Raw genomic sequence first — 23,603 nt, 5'->3', positions numbered from 1 at the left:
GGTGGGAGAAGGACAGGTGCCCTGTTGACGAGGTTTTGTGGTGCGCCATCCAAATTGTATCTTTAGATAATATATGCTCGGCAAGGATCATATAACCTTTCTAGTGTTTTGCCTTTTCTTGTGTTCTTCCATCAAGTGGGGACTCTTTAACTTTTTCCCTTACTATCAAAATCTTCAGGCTAGAAAATAGAAATTAAGGGTATAAATATATATATATATATATATATATATATATATATATATATATATTGCTATCCTTGTAGACAGCTTTATTATGCAGGACATTGCTTTTGAAGCATAGTTTCTGCTTTGGGATCATGTATATTCCAAAGAGCTGCAGTTCATGTGAAGTTGTTCTCTGCCTTTTGTTCTTCTGCTGCTATTTCCTGTTGGTTGCTGCTCGGACTCAGACTCATCCCACCGAAGGTATTTTTCTCTCTGCGACATATATTTTCAGTCGCTCATCATTTAGACATATCACTTTGTAATGATTTTCAATATCTAGTGAAAAAGATTGATGAACATTAAAATAGTATAGCCCACCAATGGACATCCAATCTGTAGCGGTTTTTAAGCGTCTCGATAGTCAAAAACTGCCACAAAAATAAAATATTTCATAATAGTATGCTCTATATTTATGTTCGTGTTTCGGGACGGATGTCTATGAAAATTATATGTTTATGTATATTTTTAATTTTTGCTCCCAACACTTCTTCCCATGGGCTTTGGGATATATTATATGCTTCACAACTCATTTATCCATGCTTCTATTTTAAGATCAATTTGTTAATCCACATATATTTGATTCTTTTAAAGTAAGGGATTGACTCTTAATAGTACCCGTCACTAACATGTTTTTGAGTTTAAATTATTTATTTTGTATACTACTATAAAATAGCAAATTTTCTAAATTTTCTACCAAAAAATTTCCATGGACTTTTCATTACGTGCTTTCTATTTAAATTAACTAATAATTTAGATTTGATGAAAACTAAAACTGAATCTTGATTTTTTTATTATAAAATATAATAAAAAATTAAAATACACCTAAACATATTCATTCTTCATTTCTTCTATCACAAATCCATAAATAAATGAGCAACTAAAATATTGGTGAGAAAATTAATGAGTAATATTTTAGTGACGGAAAACTATGTTTCTAAATCAGATGTTGAGCATTAAAAATCAATTTATTAATATTTTTGCAAGTGGTGATCTACAAAACCACTTAAATGGGTTGGTCCATTTTTAACTACAACGGGGCATATGATGTGTAATAATATTTTCACAAGTTATGATTTCATTTACATTCACAATGACATGCATGCAGTTGACGTATTGAGAATCATAAAGGAAAGTTTGATTGATATCAATGGAAATTTGAGCAGCTGGAATCATGGAGACCCATGTACATCCAACTGGGCAGGGGTTTGGTGCTCCAGCAACACAACATTAATTGATGGCTATCTTCATGTTCAAAAATTGTATGATAATTTGCAACTGTACATTTCTATTTTTTTTTTTTTAAATCATGTTAACATGTATAAGCTTCCACTTTTTATCCAAGTGTCATTTATTTTTGTCCTTCTTATAATTTATAAAGGTTTGGATGGACTCAAATTAAATAGTTATTGTGAGCCCAATAATACTGAATGACTGAATCCCAACCAATGTGAATTACAGAGAGAAATTAGTACAATAGGTGACTAAGATGTTGATGGTATAACTGCACCATTATTGGTGACAATTTCAACATATTTTGATGAATTTCGAAGAGGTCCATCTAGAGTACGTGCACCACAAAATAATGTTATCTTGTGCCACTATTTTAGTTAGGAATTAGCTATCAATTGAGTAGTTACTTCAACTAGTTTATAACTAAGTGATAAATAATTCGCCCTAGTTGTTAATACATTAAAAACAGTTACAATCAGTTTAGCAACCAAATTAGGGGCCGATTTTTTCAAATTAATCACTGAGTAGGCCACTATATAATGAATTTCTAGTAGTCATCTATCAATTTCATCAATTTTATTTTAATTCTAAAATTAATATTACTTAACCCATAGCATAATAGAACATTATCAAGTTGCTATAGATTAGAATTTTCTTAATTGAATTTTGACACATTTGGTTGAAAACTACCTTCTTTGTTTGTAGGCAACTATCAAATATGAATTTATCCGGAATTTTGGCACCAGAAATTGGTAGCTTATCTCATCTTGAAATATTGTAAGGCTGTAATTACATTCATATTTCTAATGCCCTAATATATTTCTAATTCAACTTCCCAGTTCTAGATTCCACTTTTGCTTAAGAATATATAGTAAATTTGATTGATTTGAATATTTATATCAATAGTTTCATTAACTCTTCTTCCTCTGAATTGTGCTTTTATTTATATTTTTTTGGTTAAATATGTTTTCCGTCCCCGAACTTTCAGCGAGTGCTGGTTTGCGTCCCTCCCCGGAGTAAAAGCTGAAAAGGGTCCTCGAACACCATGAAAATAGCTGGCTTCCATCCCTGCCGGAGTGAGGACTCCGGCCACCGTAGCCACATGTGCCGCTAAGCTGACGTGGCTTCTCCACGTCAATTAATGAGGCTTAGTCACTTTTTTTATTTCTTTTTTCATTTAAAAAAACATAATTTTATAAACTCTGAATTAATCCCTAACAATCCTCTAATTATCCTAACCTAACCTAACCCATCTAATCCCAAATCCCACTAACTTAAAACCCCAAATTAGAATCTCATCCTCTTACGTTCTTCATCAACATTGCTCACCATCGTTCCTACCGCTCACCATCGTTCCCACCGTCCAAGCATCGAACCTCAACATCGCTCACACCACTCTTCGCAATCGCTCTCATCACTCTCTGGAAGTTGCTCTAATCACTCTCTGGCACTCCTTTGCAGTCAGTCTCGTCATTTGCTTTGCAAGAACACAGGTTAGTGCTTTGAACCCTAACTTCATTTTCTTCCATCGCGACTATGTTTTGGGTAGATTAGTGTCTTCTATTTTTCATTGGTTTTGTTTGTTGTTGATGTGGTGTTTGGGTTTTGGTTTGAACACAGGTTAGGGTTATTTGAGTAATCAGATGTGGTGTGAGTTTTGGTTTGAACACAGGTTAGGGTTATTTGAGTAGTCGGATGTGGTGTGGGTTTAGGGTTCCTGACTTGGGATTTTACTTGTTTCTTTCTATTGGGTCATTTTCTTCCATCAAAGTTTTCGACCTGACTTGGGAGTTCACTTGTTTCTATTTCTAATGGGTCATTTTCTTCCATCAATATTGTATGTGTGTTTGGCTGTGGTTTCTAATGGGTTATTTGGCTTTGATTTCAATATTGTATGTGTGTTTGGCTGTGGATTCTAATGAGTTATTTGGCTTTGGTTTCTAACAGGATGACATTCAATTTGGTTGTTCATTATAAGGGGCTCTTTTTGAGAGAGCCTTACAAGAACTACATGAACTACAAACGAGGCTGCATTGTCACAAAGCGTGGAATTGATCTTGATACTTGGAGTTACTTTGAATGTGTTGATGTTGTGAAGGACTTGGGGTATGCAAGTGGTAACTTCAAACTGTGGTGGAGGACACGAGAGGACATTCAGACTCATATCTTTAGACCTGTGTTGACTGATGATGATGCAATGCTACTAGGGACTTATGGAGTCAACGATAGGGTGGATGTTCATCTATTTGTTGAACACGAAGAGGAAGAAAACCCAAGTCAGGAAAATGCTCCAAATGATGACCCAAAAAGGCCTGCTCCTGCTCCAAATAAGCCTTTCAAGCATCCTGCTAAGGTGGCTACACATTCTCATCCTGCTAAGGTGGCTACACATTCTCATCCTGCTAAGGTGGCTGCACAGGCTCCAACCAAGAAGGCTACCCCAACAAAGAAGGTTCCCACCCAGCCTGTTAGGAGATCAAACAGGATAATGTTCTATGGAGGTTCATCTAAGAAGAACAAAGGCCCCCTTGAAACTGTTGTTTTGTCTAGTGATGAGGAAGGTAATGAGCCTATTGTGCAGCAGAAACAGAAAGAGCCTATGGTGCAGAAGAAACAGAAAGAGCCTATGGTAGAGAAGAAGAATGTTGTATCTCTGAGTAAGAACCAGATGCTGAAACAGGTTACTACTGATCCTGTTTGGAGTGAAGGTGAAGAGGATGATGACACTTATGTACCCAGCTCTGACAGTGAAGATTCAGTTTATGGAATCCACTTCTCTGACAGTGAAGATGAGAGGGAGGCACATGCAGAGGATGATGGGTTTGAAATCCCAACTGTTGGTGTTGCTGAAGCACTCTTGAAGAAGCAGTTGAAATCCATGGCTACTGGTGTAGTGCAGGAAAATGATGTGCAACTGCATCCTCATGTCCCACATGCAGTTGATGGTGTGGATGTGCCTGAACAAGATCATGAAATTGATCTAGGTTATGATACTGAAGAGCTAATCAGTTCTAGTGAGGATAAATATGAGGGTGCTAATCAAAGGAAGAGGAAGAGATATGAAGAGTTTCATGAGGAGGACATGAGTGCAAAATTCAAATTCAAGGTAGGCATGCAATTCACCTCATTGGAGCAATTTAAAAAAGCAATAAGAGACCATTCAGTTCTCAATGGAAGAGAAGTTACATTCCCTAAGAATGACTCTGTTAGAGTAAGAGGAGTTTGCAAGAAGAAGTGTGGATTTGTGGTGCTTTGCAGCAAGGTTGGAGGGAAGCACACCTTCAGCATCAAGACTCTGAAAGCTGACCATTTATGTGGTAGGGTCTTCAACAACAAATCTGCAACTTCCAAATGGATTGCATCCAAGCTCATTGACAAGGTTAGGATTGCAAGAAAGGTGAGGGTTAATGAAATTGTTGATGAAGTGAAAGTGGGGTTTAGCTGTGGTATCACAAGGTGGAGAGCATGGAGGGCCAGACAATTGGCAATGGAGATTGTTGAGGGGGATGCCAGCAGACAATATAACCTGCTATATAGGTTCAGTGCTGAACTGAGAAGGGCATCACTTGGAAATACCTGCAAGATTAATTTGGATACTCCAGTTATGGGTTTGATGCCTAGGTTTAAAAGATTTTACATGTGTCTGGAGGGGTGCAAGAGGGGTTTCATTGCTGGTTGTAGGCCTTTCATTGGCCTAGATGGGTGCCATTTGAAAACCCAATTTGGTGGAATTCTACTGTGTGCAGTTGCTAGAGACCCGAACGATCAGTACTTTCCTTTGGCTTTTGGAGTAGTTGAATCTGAGTGCAAGGAAAGCTGGAGATGGTTCCTTGATCTCCTATTAGGTGATATTGGTCCCAACAATAGATGGATATTCATTTCTGATCAGCAAAAGGTAAACCATCCATCTTTGCTTTGTTTTCATGTTGTCATAATCCCATAATATAACCATTGTCTTCTTCTTGGCCTTTGTTTTTGTTTCCAGGGACTTCTATCTGTATTTGATGAGCTCTTGCCTGGAGTTGAGCACAGGTTCTGTCTAAGACACATGTATGCAAACTTTAAGAAGAAGTTTGGGGGTGGAGTGATTATAAGGAATCTGATGATGGCTGCAGCTAAAGCTACTTATAGGCAGTTATGGGATGAGAAGATGATGGAGCTGAGAAGTGCAAATGAGGCAGCATACACTTGGTTGATGGCTATTCCAACCCGGACTTGGTGCAAACATGCCTTCACTCACTACCCCAAGTGTGATGTTCTTATGAACAACTTGTTTGAGAGTTTCAATGCCACAATTCTTCTAGCTCGGGACAAGCCAATTCTCACTATGATGGACTGGATTAGAACATACATCATGGGAAGATTTGCTACTTTAAATGAGAAGTTTGCAAGGTATAGTGGACAGGTATTGCCAAAACCTTTAAAGAGGTTATCCTGGGAGGTGAACAAGAGTGCTTCATGGCTGCCAACTCAATGTGGTGAAGGGAAGTATGAGGTGAAACATGCAGTTTCTGGAGAAGGGTTTACTGTTGACCTGAATAGACACTACTGCAGTTGTAATTTTTGGGAGCTGGTGGGAATACCCTGCAGACATGCATGTGCTGGGATGTCATATAGTAGACACAACCCTGAAGACTATGTCCACAGATACTACAAAAGGGATGCTTATATAGCAACTTATGCACATGGGATTAGTCCAATCAATGGACAGAAACTCTGGGAACCAACTGAAGACCCAACAATTCTTCCACCCTTGTACAAGAGGGGTCCAGGCAGGCCTAAAAAGCTAAGAAGAAGAGACCCTCATGAGGACACTGAGGAAAGGTTGAACAGAGGTGTGGCCAGGCATAGATGCAGCAGATGTGGCCAATTTGGTCACAACTTAAGAAGCTGCAGGAACCCAGTTATGAACACAGATCCACTGCCTAGCCAGCAAACTCAACCAGTCAACCCAGATCCACAACCTAGTCAAGTAATCAACCCAGATCCAGAATCTACTCAAACTGTAAGTAGTTCATATCACAACTTTGTCAATATGCATATAAAGTCTATCTAAAACATTATGCTTACATTTCATATACAATTCAGGTTCGAGCTGAAGATATACCACCTCAGTTGAGAGAGCGGTGGAATGAAATTATTGGAAGAGTGCCTCCAGTGAATCCAGATCCAGTGCCACAGGTTGGAGTTCATGCTGCAGATATGGATCATGTTGCTGCTGCTACTGTTGATCTTCAGGGAGGAGTATCTCAGATCTCAACAATTGATGAGGGAGCTTGAAGAGTACTTATTGAAGGGGGGTGGTTGGGTCGGTTAAGTAGCTGTAAGGGAATATGCTTTTTGGTTGGTTTTATGCATACTGCAGACATGCACATGGGTGCCTAGTTGATGTAATATTTTGTTGTTTAAGTTGGGCCACTAAGGCCAAACTTGGTTATTATATTGTGCTGTATTTTGTTGTGCTGGACCACTAAGTAATGTGTTGTCTTACCTTTTATTTAAGTGGATGGACCACTAAGACATAATGTGTTGTCTTATTCTATTTTGATGAACCACTTTCACTGCTTATTATATTGTCATGTATTTTGAGTGGATGGACCACTTTCATTACCCTAAGTCTTGAGATTCACATTTCATGTCATTATGTTGTTTACTTTTTCTTCAGATCATCACTTTATGTAGTTCCCTTTCGTTTGTATCAAATTGTGATGTTCATGACAAAATTCTATTGGCATGTAGCAGAAGCACCACCATCTGTTCCTTTATCAATTATCATGTTCATGTTTTGGAATAATAGCAAATTAGTTTATGTTTTGGAATAACATGACAGCACACATCAAATGTTTCTACCACAATCATAAATTGTCATTAATTGAGAAGAACCCATAAGTTTGGTACACATAACTTTAGTACACTTCAACATAAAACTTTACAACAGAAGCTAAGATTATCATCAGCAGAATAACAACAACAAAGGCCAAGTTCTTCTTTTTCATTTCACTCTCCAACTGCATATAGAGATTGGCATTTTTCTTCTTCATTTCCTCAACTCTCTTCTTGCTATCTTCCAGTTTCTTTTTGATTTCCTCCAACTCCTGCAAGGTTTTCATCAGTTGAACTACATAGTACCTTTGTGCACCATCCAAACCAGCCTCATCATCCCACAAGAAGAATCCACAATTGTTAGGTAACTGAAAGGGAAAAGAACACTTACATGAATATACCACAAATTGGCACAAAAAATAAAATTATGAAGGAATTCAAATTCAAATACCTTCCAATTTCTGCACCTCCAGAAATTTCTTTCTGGGTTGATGTCAGTGTGGGAAGTTAGATAGAGAAGCCTTTCTCCACATTCACACACTCCACGTTGCACCATTCCTCGACGCACCTTCAATTTCGAAGAACAACGAGACCCAGAAGACGAAGCCCTAGTCATGGTCGCGCAAACGAGTTTCAGTGTGCAGAGAAGAAGGCCAGAAGAAGACGGATATGGAATCGAGCGTGAAGGGTGATGTTGAGGCTCAAGGTTTTGCCCAATTTGAAGCTCAATTTGACGGATGTTGAAAACCCTAATTTGAAGCTCAAGGTTTTGCCCAATTTCTTCAGTGTCGATGTTGAGGAAGAACGTAAGAGGATGAGAGGGTTTTAAGTTAGTGGGATTTGGGATTAGATGGGTTAGGTTAGGTTAGGATAATTAGAGGATTGTTAGGGATTAATTCAGAGTTTATAAAATTATGTTTTTTTAAATGAAAAAAGAAATAAAAAAAGTGACTAAGCCTCATTAATTGACGTGGAGAAGCCACGTCAGCTTACCGGCACATGTGGCTACGGTGGCCGGAGTCCTCACTCCGGCAGGGATGGAAGCCAGCTATTTTCATGGTGTTCGAGGACCCTTTTCAGCTTTTACTCCGGGGAGGGACGGAAACCAGCACTCGCTGAAAGTTCGGGGACGGAAAACATATTTAACCCTATATTTTTTAAAGGAGCTTTATGTGGAACAATGTAAGTGGAAGTATACCCAAGGAAATTGGCAATATCAAAACTTTAAAACTCTTGTAAGTTCACTCACCCTTTTCCCTTATTTGTACATTCTTTTTATATTTTGTTAAAGTACTCTTTGTAATTCCAATTTAATATATTTTCACAATTTCACTTATAAAACAAAATGATTTAGTTTATTTGTTTTATCACCTAGTAATCCATAGTCATATATAATACACATATAACAACAAACTTGTCATTGGTTCAAACCAGAATGATGTTTACCAACATGATATTGGTCCAGTGGTAAATAAGCTAGATTTTAATAATGATGAGAATACAAGTTCGAACTTTGAAAAGTCATTTACTAAGAGAAACAACTACAGTTTTTCAAATAGGTAAAAATATCCGGGTCAAGGATAAAAAAACTGAATGATGTTCCAAATATACCGAAGATAAATAGTTCTTTTGATATAAGGAAAATGTTCAAATGATTGGAGAAATAAATTATATACTAGTATTTAAACTTGAAGAGCCACATTCTGATTTCTTTTTTAAAAAAACATTTCTTTTTTTTGCAGGCTCTTGAATGGAAACAAATTGACAGGTCAGTTGCCAGAAGAGCTTGGAGATCTTCCAGTCCTGAACAGACTACAAATCGATCAAAACAATATTACAGGACCTATACCTTTATCATTTTCAAACTTACACAACATGCAACACATGTACGAACAGTACGGTCATTTATGATTATTCATGCAGTTTTTTACCTTTGTTGAATATTTTTACGCTATCACTGTATATAATTAATGTTAATTTCATCTTTTCTTTGATGGCGCAGTCACATGAATAACAATTCACTTAGTGGGCAAATCCCACCACAACTTTCTCGTTTAGGAAGCCTTATTCACCTGTAAGTTAATCAATGATCAAATATCAATCACATGACTGGATCTATTAACAAATATTTTTAGTTATGAGTTTAATTTAATCCCTCAATTGTCATGTTTTTATCTTGTTAATATGACGTATCTTTGTGTATGCAATGCAGTTTTCTTGACAATAACAATTTTACGGGATATCTCCCCTCTGAGCTCTCTAAGATGCCAAGCTTAAAAATACTGTATGGTTTGTTATTCTTTTATTTTATGGGCATGGAATGTACATGTACGCTTTAATATTTTTATAGTTGTGGAGCTAGCTTTAATATTTTTATGTTTGCTACATTTACAACATTAAGTGATTTAGTTAATTTTTCTTGATTGATAAGTAGATTTTCAAAGCATTTCTTGGAACTTCCTTTTGCAGCCAACTTGATAACAATAACTTCGGTGGAAATGGAATTCCAGATTCTTATGGGAACATGTCAAAACTATTGAAATTGTAAGTGCATTTTATGATCTCATGTCTTAAATTATGTTACTAAATATTCCCTCCGTTCAAGAAAGATTGTTTTTTTTAAAGCAGAAATTATATATATATATATATAGAGAGAGAGAGAAGGGGGGGAACAGTCAAGAGTATACAACTCATAGGCGATAAAGAACCGCAAAACACAGCCAATCCTAGACAAACAACCGGCCCCACAAAACACCTACAGTAGAGATGATATCAAAAACCCCAATAACCACCCACCAGCACCAAATACCACAACTACCACAAGACCCAAAAAATCACAACTAAAAGACCTATAACAAAGAAAAAGGGCAAAACCAAGAAACCTCCACGGGAAAGGCTACAATTAGCAAATACAAAAGATAAGCGAGCCACCACTACTAAGACGTTCTGCGAGCGCGAATCTGGGCTGCTATTTGGTTCAAAGCCATTAAATACGTACAATCATAAATTATACCTAAGCGTTTCCCCATCAAAGAGGGCACTCCTCGCCCTTGTCATGACCCCAAAAGCCTCAGAAAACTCCTACGGTAGCACCATCAATTGATTCTCTTTGTTTGATACCAAAGTATCCGAGCCCTCTGCTAATAGAGAAGCGTCATCAAAGGTATTACACCCCATCGCATGAGAACTCGCTTGAAGACTGCAATCCCTTTGAGATTTCTTCGGACGACCACGATGTCGACGAGGGAGATAAGTAGAAGTAAGAGAGACATCAGCAACACAAACTTCTCCCAAAGTCCTCTTAGCTTTACACCCTCTTTTATCAATCTTACGAGGCATGTCGCGCCGCCGAGGTTGGGGACCAACTTCAGCAATGGTCTCCTCCACAACTTTCCTCAACCGCTCTTCCTCAAAAGAAGAAGCCCTTGAAGCACAAACAACACCCGCAGCTAGGGGTGGGAATAGGCCAGGCCATTCCTAGGGGCCTATGGCATAGCCTACCACAGGTCCAGGCCAAGCCAGGTCAAATTGGTAACTAGACAAGGCTTATGTTTTTTGAAAAGCATATTTAGTTAAAAAGGTCAGGCTCAGACCATTCAACAAGCCTTGTAAGCCTTAAATTCTATCCTACTTAGGTAAATATGATTATGTTTTTCTGATATATTGTAAATATGATTAGTGTAAATATATTTTACCACTGATGATGTCTATATATTAGAAATTTATCATAATATCTTGATATTATATACTTATTGATATTTTTATATATTTAAGCAAATTGACTTATATAATGATTCAAAGTTATAAGTCCATTTAGAAATATATATATATATATATATATATATATATATATATATATTTTGACATCGCTGTACTCCTTTGTCTTAGGGATGTTAGACATAATCAATTCCACGACCCCCTCTTGGTATCAGAGCCTGATGGGGAAGTAGGAACATGCTAAATATGTTAGATATAAGTTATTTCTCTGTTCTGTTCTTATATAATTAAGCACTATGGTCGGGATCTGGACTGGTAGTACACTTTGAACTAAACTAAAATGAAAGCTCTTTTGAAAACCTTCTAGGATTATTACTATTCAGACTTATGATCATCTCTGCAGCGGAGGCGTTGAAGGCAGTAAGTCCCTGTGTGGCAGTAAGTCTATATTGGCCATACTACAGACATGTTATTAAGTTCTGAATATTTTTAATGTCCTTGTTTAGTTTCTTTTTGTGGTGGCTTAAGTCTGATCCAGATCTATACTGCTCAACTATTAAGAACAACGCAGAACCTAACTTATATTTCTAATTTATTTATCTGTTTCTATAGAACCAGGTGATGGTGATGATACTTACGGGCAAGGAAGATCTATCTTTCATGATGCTTCGCTCTTTCTCTTCTAAGCTTTCTTTCAGATCTTCCCAACCCTCTTCTTCTTCTATCGATCATCCTCATCAATCCAATCAATTATCCAAATCTGTCTTCAAAGAAGAAATTCATTTTGAAGATATCAATCAAGATCTTGACAACTGGGAAATTCCAAAAATTTCTCATGCTGAGATCTACAAACCAAACGGATCCTTTTTCAAACGATCAGATTTCATTATCAAAACCGTTGAGCAAACCTACAAGCTCAGATCTGATGATGAAGAAATCCATCTGCTTTCCGAGAAAAGCATCAAAGAACATATCAGCAAGAACTTCAACTATCTTCATATAGGTAGTGTTCAAGTTGGTCTTAAACCCCTAACCAGGAAATCTCTTGACATCGCTGTACTCCTTTGTCTTAGGGATGTTAGACATAATCAATTCCATGACTCCCTCTTAGGAACGGTTGAAACCAGCCTGAGTAATGGACCAATCTTTTTCAATTGCTTCCCAGATCTAACTGTTAGTCTGGAAGATAAAAACATCCTTGATGTCCTCTTCCTAAATATCAAGCTTCACGGCCTTGATATGAAAGAAGATTCCATTCCAATCTCTTTGATCTACAGGGTTCAATACAAGGTAATGAACTCTATCAAATCTTATTTCTTGCGAACCAATTGTGAGAAATCTGGAGAAACTACCCTCTTCCTCACAGATTATGATAAGGCCAATGTTATTGTGCCCAAAACCATCCAATGGAGTGATATCACCCTTCCAGAAAAATGGTCTTTGGAAAAGGCTACTCCAGCCCAACCTGCTGAAACTCCTGAGTTTCGTGAAATCATCCAACACCAATCTGGCCAAGTAGATCTCATCTTTGATAGGAGAAATTCCTTCTCTATCCCTAGATCTATTAGGACGTCCTCAAATGATTTCCAATCCGCCATGTCTAGAAGATCTTTTTCTATGACTAGAAGGAACCAGCCTGAGTCTAATGCTCGACCTTCCCTCTCTCATGACGGATCTACTATCCATTTAGCTGGATATGTCAATACCACTCCTGTCAAGACTACCTATGACAAGGGTGATGAAGATCATCAATCCACCTTATCTCCAACGTATTCTTCTCTAGAAACCCCTGGAGAAACTTCTGATTTCATTGGAGCAATCACTACTGAATTCGTCATCGACAAAGGAAGTATCAAGGCAGATTTCTACTCTGACCGATGGACTCAGCAAAGAAAATGGTTCTTTGCAAAGTATCAGGGTGAAAAGAGAAAGAAGATCCAAGAAAAATTCTATGGGTTCCTTGAGAAAACCCAGCAAAACATCTTCTTTTTTGAATGGTTTCAAGATTATGCCAACAAGAATTGGAAATCTTACCCCTTCCAAATTGACATGGTTAAATGGCAGCATAAGGATGGAAAAGAAACCCTTTCTAACCTGCCACCTAAAACTCCTTTCCTTCTTAAAGGAGCTCAATCTACACCTGTCCTAGCTTCTCCCTTCAAGACTAGGAAAGAAGAAGGTGATGTCACTGGTAAAGACATCAAAGACCTCATGGAACAATCCAATTATACCAATAAGTATCTTCAAATTCTTGGAGAATCCCAAGTGCAGGATTCCTCTTCCAGGAAAGGAAAAGAAAAGGTCAAGATTGAACCTTCCTCTTCTAATCTTGATATCCCTAAAGGATGTCAACTTGAAAAACCTCTTTTCAAACCTTTTCAAATCAGTAGCCGTTCCAGACACTCGGCTCAAACTCTTCGAGCAAAAAAGGAATCTGACAATGAGCTCCTCCAAAAGGTGGTAGAGCAACTTCAGCTTCTCAAACAAGTTATTCCTGAGACTCCGGAACCTCCTGAGACTCCGGAACCTACTCCGGAAGCAGTTTCTAATCCCACTATTACTGCTCCTCCTCCTCCAAAAACTCGTACTTCTACTCGTAATACCTCTACTTCTTTAAATAATATTGAAGATGGTAAGGTTGAGTCTGATTCTGATATTCAATCTATGAAGTCTGACGTTCAATCTATCAAGAGTATTCCGGTCAATACTGTCATTCACAATTCTAAGAATCAGTGGAGAAAAGAAACCAAGCTCTACTATCCTAGAGCTACTGCTCCTGATCTTCTTTTAGAAGAATCTTCAAACTTCAAAAGCTTCAGTGCCAACAATGTCTATGAATGGAATATTGATGGTGAAAACGAGTATGGCATCACCAAAATCCTCCAAAATATGACTATGGTAGCCACTGCCTATGTTACCGCCAACAATTGTCCTGAATCTCTTATCGTTGAAGTCTTGGTTGCTGGTTTCTGTGGCCAGCTCAAAGGTTGGTGGGATAATTATCTCACTCAAGACGAGAAGGATCAGATCTTGACCGCCGTCAAGACTGATGAAGAAGGTAATCCTATCATGGAAGATGGCAAATTCATCTCTGATGCTGTCAACTCCTTAATCTTTACCATAGCCCAACATTTTGTTGGAGATCCTTCCCTCATCAAGGACAGATCTGGTGATCTTTTGTCCAATCTGAAGTGCAAATCTTTGGGTGATTTCAGATGGTATAAGGATACCTTCCTGACCAGGGTTTACACCCGTGAAGACAGCCAACAAGCCTTCTGGAAAGAGAAATTCCTGGCCGGTCTTCCTAAATCTTTTGGCGACAAAGTTCGTGAGAAACTTAGAAGCCAAAATCCGGGGGGAGAAATCCCATATCACACCCTTAGTTATGGACAACTCATAGCTATCATTCAAAGAGTTGCTCTCAAAATCTGTCAGGATGACAAAATCCAACAGCAACTCACTAAGGAGAAGTCTCAGAATCGCAGGGATTTGGGTACTTTCTGCGAACAATTCGGAATTCAAGGTTGTCCCAAGAAACCTAAACCCAGAAAGCAAGATCCTCCTCCCAAACAACAATGGAGAAAGAGATCTAGCAGGAATGATCATAGGAAACCCAAGCCTAGATCAAAACCCCAATCTTCGCAAATTCCAAAGAACCCTCCTGAGACTAGACCCTCTCAAGGAAAAGATGTTACCTGCTACAACTGCGGCAAGCCGGGCCATATTAGCAGGTATTGCAGACTCAAAAGGAGAATCTCTGAGCTTCATCTTGAACCTGAGATCGAGGACAAGATCAACAATCTCCTCATTCAAACTTCTGATGAAGAAGAATCTAATCCTTCGGATTCTGAGGTCTCTGAAGACCTAAATCAAATTCAGAATGATGATTCTCAATCATCATCTTCCGTCAATACCTTGTCCATCAACACTTTGACCAATGAACAAGACCTTCTCTTCAGGGCCATTAATTCTATCCCTGATCCTGAGGAAAAGAAAATCTATTTGGAACGCCTCAGGTCTACTCTTGAAGATAGGCCTCCCAAAAGTCCTATAACCACCAATAAATTCAATCTTAGAGATACTTTCAAGCGTCTTGAGAAATCTACGGTCAAACCCGTCACTATTCAAGACCTTCAATCTGAAGTCAATTCCCTCAAGACTGAGGTTAAAAGTCTCAAACAAATCCAAAATAGTCAGCAGCTTATCTTAGAAAAACTGACTAGAAATTATGAGGAAGATGATTCTTCTGTACCTGATTCCAATCCTGCTCCTAACAACAATTGCGAAGACTTTCTGGAGAATATTAACCAGGTCACCATTCAGAAATTCTTCATCCATGTCAAAATCCTCATAGGAGATTTTATTCTCGAAATCCCTGCCCTCTTTGACACAGGGGCAGATTCCAGTTGTATCTCGGAGGGACTCATTCCCACCAGATATTTTGAGAAAACCACTGAGAAGCTCAGCGCTGCTGAAGGATCTAGACTAAAGATCAAGTATAAAATCCCCTCAGCTATCATAAAAAATGGTAGTCTTGAAATCGAAACTCCATTTCTGTTAGTCAGAAATTTGAGTCAAAAAATCATTATAGGGACCCCTTTCATTAAGAAGCTCTTCCCCTATAATACTGACGAAAACGGCATCACTGTTCAGCATCTTGGACAGCCTATCTTGTTCAAATTCTCTGAACCTCCCATAGATAAGACTTTGAACGTCATATCCTACAAGGAGAAGCAGATCAACTTCCTCAGGGAAGAAATCTCTTACAGAACCATTGAGGATCAATTGCAACAACCTTCTGTTAAATCAAGGATTGAGAATATTTTGGAAAATATTCAATCCAGCATCTGTTCTGATCTACCCAACGCTTTTTGGGAAAGAAGGAGCCATATGGTGGAACTTCCTTATGAAAAAGATTTTTCAGACAAACAGATTCCAACCAAGGCTAGGCCTATTCAAATGAATGAAGAACTTCTTCATTTCTGCCAAAAGGAAATCAATGATCTCCTTGAAAAGAAACTTATTCGCAGGAGTAAGAGCCCTTGGTCCTGTGCAGCCTTCTATGTCAACAAACAAGCTGAGATAGAACGGGGAACCCCTAGGCTGGTTATTAACTACAAACCTCTCAATCAAGCCCTTTGTTGGATTAGATATCCTATCCCCAACAAGAAAGATCTCTTAGCCAGACTGCATGATGCTAAGGTCTTTTCAAAATTCGACATGAAATCTGGATTCTGGCAAATCCAATTGCAAGAGAAGGATAGGTATAAAACTGCTTTTACTGTTCCTTTTGGGCAGTATGAGTGGAACGTTATGCCTTTTGGGCTAAAGAACGCCCCATCTGAATTCCAAAGGATTATGAACGAAATCTTCAATCCTTATTCCAAATTCACTATTGTCTACATTGACGATGTTCTAATCTTTTCCCAAACTTTAGATCAACATTTCAAACATCTCAATACGTTCATCTCTGTAATCAAAAGGAATGGCTTGGCTGTATCCAAGACAAAGGTCAGTTTGTTCCAAACCAAAATCAGATTTCTTGGTCACAACATCCACCAAGGAACCATCATTCCTATCAATAGAGCCATCGAGTTCACGGATAAATTCCCTGATCAAATCATTGACAAAACCCAACTACAAAGATTCCTGGGTTGTCTCAATTATGTTGCGGACTTCTGTCCTCAACTCAGTACCATAATCAAACCCCTTCATGATAGACTCAAGAAGGATCCTCCACCTTGGTCCGATATTCATACCAATGTGGTCAAACAAATCAAACTTCGTGTCAAGAATCTCCCTTGTCTTTATCTCCCTAATCCTCAAGCTTTCAAAATTATTGAAACTGATGCCTCTGATATTGGCTTTGGTGGTATTTTGAAACAAAAGGTTTTTGACAAGGAACAAATTATTGCTTTTACTTCAAAACATTGGAATCCTGCTCAACAGAATTATTCTACTGTCAAAAAAGAAGTTTTAGCAATCGTTTTATCTATTTCAAAATTTCAATCTGATTTGATTAATCAAAAATTCTTAGTCCGTGTAGACTGCAAATCTGCGAAAGAAATCTTACAAAAAGATGTCAAAAACTTAGCTTCAAAACATATCTTTGCCAGATGGCAAGCTATTTTAAGCGTTTTTGACTTCGATATTGAATATATAAAAGGATCTAACAATTCTCTCCCTGATTTCCTCACTCGTGAATATTTGCAGGGAAGATCATAAGATGTCCTCCAGAGGAGGATCCTCCTCCTCCCGAGGAAGAGGAAGAAACAAAGAAAAGAGCAAAGGTATTATAATCTCTGACTCTTTAATCTTATCTGGGCCCACTGCCCATCAATCTGGACCCACTGTCCAAAAATCTGAGCCCACTGCTCAAAACCAATCTTCACAACCAAAACAAACCAAAGCTGATTATGCTTTATCAATTCCAACTCTCCTTGCCTTCAAACAAGCAGGCCTGGATAATGTTCCTCAGGGACTCATCAATTTACCAAATAAATCTTGGGCCAGCATCGCTGATAAAGATGATGACCTAGATCTCCAATCCCTCCAATCTTTTATTGAAAGAACAAAAAGCTTAGCAACTCATGATGGAAAGAAACCAGTTGTTGTTGCCCAATCTAGCCCAGTTACCCAATCTAACCCAAAATCGGAATATTTGACCAAAACTATCTCCAAATTCCAAACCTTGATTGAACCAGAATGGTGGGACCATTCAGGAGGGAACCTCGCCAATAAAATTGGTACTAAACTTTTCCCTGGTTATCTTGATCCAATCCACCCAAACAAAACCCAGAGATTCTATGAGTTTATCTTGGTTGATACAAACAGTGTGGATATTAAGCATTTTAGGGATAAAAATGACAACTCCCTAATTACCCACTCCACACTCCAAATTCTCCGTGTCCTTCGTCCCACTGACTTTGGACCCAATCCAAACACCTACAGAAAATTTTCCCAGAATTTTGACCCTATAGGTTTTAATTATTGGGATTACATCAAAGCTTGGGAATTTACAATCCTTGGCCTGCAAAACCAAAATTTCAAGCATTCTTGGCTCATTTACTTCAAATGGACCAACAAATATTCCTTTCCAATTTGGTTCCATTCTTGGTGGAGCTTCTTTGGTCCAACTACTGAAATCTTTCCCCCTGAAGTTCTGGAGGGATACAATCTTTTCCTAAAACATTGGGACAAAGAGTTTAACAATTATCCTGATTGTTTAAACTTTTATACAATCTTTTCCCTTTCTTGGGTATTCTCTTGGAGGTACGGTCTTAAAGCCAAACCCCAACCAATTCTCAACAAACATGCCCTTATCAAGTGGTGGAAGGCTTTTGATGCTTCCAAAGCTCACAAGGATAAAGTAATTCAATGGTTCAAAAACAACCAGAAATATCTCAAGCATGCAAGTCCGCAAACCAGCCTCTTGCTAAATCAAAAGGCCCACATCACAGCGGCCCTTGCAGGAGCTTCAACAGAAGAAGACTTGCTAAGAAATCTTCAATCTGCTCTTCAATTATTGAAGGAACCAATTAAGCAAGCCTCATCTTCAAAGGCCCCTCAACACAAAGTCTCCGAGCCATCCTCTCTTGGGTCGTCAGATTTTGTCCAAACCACAGAATCAGATGATGATGACTTCTGCTAAGTTTGTCGTCTTGTAATCATTTTTATTCTGTAATAATTCAATTTTTGTACTGTAGCAAATAGTAAAATTGACTTTTTACTGTAGCAAATAGTGCCAGTCAAATAGTACCGTCTACCGGAACTATTCAACCGGAACTATTCAAACAGTGCCCAATCTTTTCTTTAAATAGGCTCATTCTGAACCTTGTTAAGCAGAGTTTTGGATAGAGCTTAGATAGAGAGTTTAGAGAGAGAAACACTGAGAGAATTCCTTCTGTAAGTTCTCCTTCAGTTTTCCTTTCTTTCAATCTTTTCTGTTTTTAAGTTTCAGTTTTTCAGTTTTTAAGTTTCAGTTTTGTAATCTATGTTTATGTAATATATATCTTGTTCAAGTTTTATTTTCCTGTTTATGGAAGGCTGAGCCTCCTGTTTTAATTCCTGTTTTTAATTTCTGCAAGTTTTATTTTTCTGTTTATGGAAGGCTGAGCCTCCTGCTTTAATTCCTGTATTTAATTTTCTGCAAAAAGCCCCTCCGTGGTGGCGTCCTACTTCTCTTAATCCTCTTCTCATCCCCCTCCTTCTGCTTCCGACCCCCTCTTGGTATCATCTTGATTGATATCTTCAAAATGAATTTCTTCTTTGAAGACAGATTTGGATAATTGATTGGATTGATGAGGATGATCGATAGAAGAAGAAGAGGGTTGGGAAGATCTGAAAGAAAGCTTAGAAGAGAAAGAGCGAAGCATCAAGAAAGCTTAGAAGAGAAAGAGCGAAGCATATATATATTACGTATTTAAATACCTTAATATGAAGTATGATTTTTAATTGGCTCTCCAACTATAAGAAACCAATATAATCTCGTTTAGTTTCATCTCTACCTAGTAGCTTATAATATTATAAGTCTGATTGTTGGAAGAAAAAAAATTAGTATAATTTAACTTGTTAGCTTATAAGTTTGATAGCTTCACTACACATAAGTTTGTTAGCAAACGTAAAACTCTTGTTGTGAAACAGACATTTAAATAGGCTATCAGGCCAAGCCAGGCTTTCGGGAAAGCCAGGCTAGGGTCAAAAAAAAGCCTTTGACAAGCCACATGCCTTAAAATTTTTAAACATGGTAGACCTATTTACGCAAATCATACCTGGGCCTAGCCTATTCCCACTCCTATCCGCAGCCAAGGAAGAAGGGGAGTTTAACACCGGAACGCAACCATCAGCCAAGGAGAAAACGACACTAAAAGCATCCTGGTGAGCATCGGAACACCACCCAAAAGAAGGATTCATATTTTTGGTAAAAGATAAGCTTTCAATGAACACAATATTAACTTTCTTCTCCTGAGATAGAAACCTATACAAGAATAAAGACGCAAATTCAACATCAGTCAAACCCAAAGGAGACACTCTTTTTTTCACATGATTGCTGTTTAAGGTTGTAACACAAAGTAATATTATAATTATTGATAATAGAATGTTATATTAAAATACTCTTATTTAATTTTATTAGTAACATGTGCAACTATTAAATTTTGCATTGAATAGAGAAAAATGTAGTTGATAGGAAGAGTTGTGATTGGTTAATATGAAATGTGATAAGTGAAAGAAAATTTATTAAATGAGGGTATAGATGGAAAAAATTAGAAACAAATACATTGATTTTCTAAGACAACAATTTTTTTAGAACAATTGAAAAGTAGCTAGAACAACAATCTTTCAATGAGATAGAGTTCAATGGTCTGACCCATTATTTAGCTGAAGTTGCTCATATTTTTGAAAGTTGCGTCCTCTAGTGTTGTTTTGGTTCCCGATTATCTTGTGTTTTCCGACGCTTAGCCCAAAAAGAAACAAAAATTAAAACATGGCACAGAACTTGAAAAACATATAAGTCATTCAATTTCAAAGGGTTGTCTAAATGATCCATGAGAAAGTTTGGGTTAAATAACCCATCGTCCAATCACATTGAAGATAAGTGGGTTAGAATTTATATATTTTATTTATTAATTTATTTATAAAAAATCTTATTTGGTCCATTGAGATGTCGGTTGGTAAGCCAAGCCACGTGGGTCATTTAGACAACTCCAATTTCAAAACTGGACTGGGCGGGACATAAAGAAGATTATGTCCCGCCCAAAATGAACAACAAACCATTGACGATAGCCAAGGCGGGAAAGGCAACATGACGAGCTTCATTGCCCTCCCTTAGGTGATGGACCCACAAGCCAGCTGGAAGATTCCTTTGGATTTGTCTTATATGTACGGGGATTTGGGCCCTGATTGTCAGGCCCAAATATAGGAAAGATCCATATCATGACCACCCCCTCTATAAAAGGGGAGGTCATCCACTTGTACGAGACCAACTTTTTCAGCATTAATGAGAATATTCCTTTTATGGTAGTTTTGCTATTTTAGTGCTCTGCTAGGGTTTACTTTTTGTCTCTCTCGTACGTAAGCTTGCCCTAGTACAGAACATTGGCGCCGTCTGTGGGGAAGACTCAGCTCTTCCGGTGACAGAAGGAGGAATCGCGAGCCATGGAGACTCGTTCATACGGCGTAGGTCGGCGCGATCATCGCCGGCGCGGTGGTGGTCGACACGGCGGTCGCGCCGGCGGACGAAACAACAACCGTCCCGTACTGGACGACCAAGAGCAGGAAGCTTCCTCGGAGGGGGTCCACTCAGTGGCGCCGTCGCCGGCGTCATTGGTGAATGCAGCTCCGGGAAGACCTTCAGATCTGATCGCTAAATCAGATCCAGGTGTTCGGCGGCGTTCAACGCCGCCTGACTACGTGAACTTGGAAGATCTTAAAACAACTGCTCCACGGAGAGCGCAAGAGGCAGTGACAGGTATCACGCCTGCGGCTTTGCAACAAATGTTAGATACCTTGCAGAAGGTGCAGTCCCAAAACGAGCAGTTGCAAGCCCAAGTTGAGTATCTTACTCAGCGGCAGAATTTTAAGCAAGAACAACGCCTGGAGGCGGAGGATGTAGTTGAATTCCAACCTTTTGTTCCAGCCATCACTAGGGTGGACATTCCAAAGCACCTGCAAACCATGGCATTAGACGCCTTTTCGGGCGAATCTGATCCTATGGAGCATCTTAGATACTTCAATACTAAAATGGTGATCGGCGGGGCGTCGGATGCGGTAAAATGTCGATTATTGCCTTCCACGTTCAAGGGCATGGCGATGCAGTGGTTCATTCGACAACCGCCCTTCTCCATTGATAATTTCACTGATCTGTCCACTAAGTTTCTGACTCAATTTTCCGCCAATAAAACCACAAAAGCAACAATGTTTGATCTTATCAGCATACATCAGCAACCAGGCGAGAAATTAAAAACCTACATGGCACGCTTCAGCAAGATGGCGGTGCAGTTGGAGGATGAAAATCCAGATGTCTGTTTGGCGTCATTCAAAAATGGCCTTCGGGCGGGAGATTTGAATAGAGACTTAACAAGGCGACCGGCGAAGGATATGATGGATCTTCGCGCTCGTGTTCAAGAGTTCATATTGATTGAGCAAGATGACCAGAAGAAACAAGAAAGAGAGGAAGGACGTAAGCAGTCTCAATCTGGCGGTGTTTCACAAGACAAATCTAAGGCGGGGAAGGAAACCAGGATAGCGCAAACCCCCCGTGTACCAAGACCGGGACCATACCACAACTCTAAACCTGGCTTTCAAAATACATGGCACAGAAATTCACAAGGTCCCGCTGCTGCCACAGCTGGTCAGCCTGGTGCTTCGCCAACGCCAATCCCACTTACTAAGTTGAATGCACCCTTAAGTACCATTTTAAGGGCGGTTGGACAGACCAACGTTGTGCAGTACCCACCACCCCCACGGCGGCCGCCAGCTAACGTGGACACCAATAGGTGGTGCGAGTACCACAGAGCGTTGGGGCATACGACAGATAATTGCTGGAATTTAAGGCGGGAAATTGATCGCTTGATTAAAGCTGGCCATTTGGCAAACTTTGTCAAAGACACAGCAGCGCCGGAGGTAGCTAAAATCACTCAAGGGGACAAAGGTAAAGGTAAAGAGATAGTTGAAGAGTTGGGCGATCCTGTTGGGGAATGCTCATCTATTGCAGGAGGATTTGGCGGGGGTGCAATTTCAAGTAAGGCCAGAAAACGCTACGTGGCGGCAGTACCCTCAGTACAGGAGTCGAACGAAGGCGAGTGTTGGGTGAATCATTCCCCTATTATATTCACCCCTCAGGATTTTGCGCATGTAATTCCCCATGACAACGATCCAATTGTGGTAACAATTAGGGTTAACAATTATGTGACAAAGAAGGTATTCTTAGACCAGGGATCTTCGGCAGATATCATCTATGGAGACGCCTTTGATCGCCTGGGACTAAAGGAATCAGATTTGAAACCATACAGGGGAACTTTGGTGGGATTCACAGGAGACCGTGTCAGTGTGCGGGGATACGTCGAAATTCCGACTGCCTTTGGAGAAGGAGAGTTTGTCAAGAAGTTTCAAGTAAAGTACTTAGTATTGGCGTGTAGAGCCAATTACAACGTACTCTTGGGGCGAGACACCCTCAACAAGGTCTGCGCGGTCATCTCAACTGCTCATTTAACTGTTAAATATCCCGCCTGCAACGGGAAGGTCGGGATATTGCGTGTAGACCAGAATGCAGCAAGGGAATGCTATTTGAGGAGCGTAGCGCTCTATGGGCGGAAGGCCGCCAAGGAGAGCCACCGAATTACAGAAATCTTCCCACAAGAAGGATTTAGCTTGGACCCAAGAGATGATGCTGATGATTTTCGCCCACAGCCGCTGGAGGAAACCAAGCAGGTGCAAGTCAAGGACAAGTTTCTAAAGATTGGCAGTGGTTTGACAACAGAACAAGAGGACAGACTAATCACCCTTCTGGGTGATAATCTAGATCTCTTCGCATGGACCATCAATGATGTACCAGGGATTGATCCCAAGGTGATCACTCACAAACTAGCCATACGACCAGGGGCGACCCC

General features: G+C 39.3%; 1 pseudogene; it reads left to right on the top strand.

The window, feature by feature from the left end:
• The first annotated feature begins 268 nt into the window (after window positions 1-268).
• Window positions 269-23,603, top strand: part of LOC130733849 (probable LRR receptor-like serine/threonine-protein kinase At1g06840) — a 38,186-nt pseudogene continuing 14,851 nt past the window's right edge.

The sequence above is a fragment of the Lotus japonicus genome, chromosome 1 (assembly GCF_012489685.1).
Source record: "Lotus japonicus ecotype B-129 chromosome 1, LjGifu_v1.2".
NCBI lineage: Eukaryota > Viridiplantae > Streptophyta > Magnoliopsida > Fabales > Fabaceae > Lotus > Lotus japonicus.
This window is presented reverse-complemented; position numbering and strand designations above follow the sequence as displayed.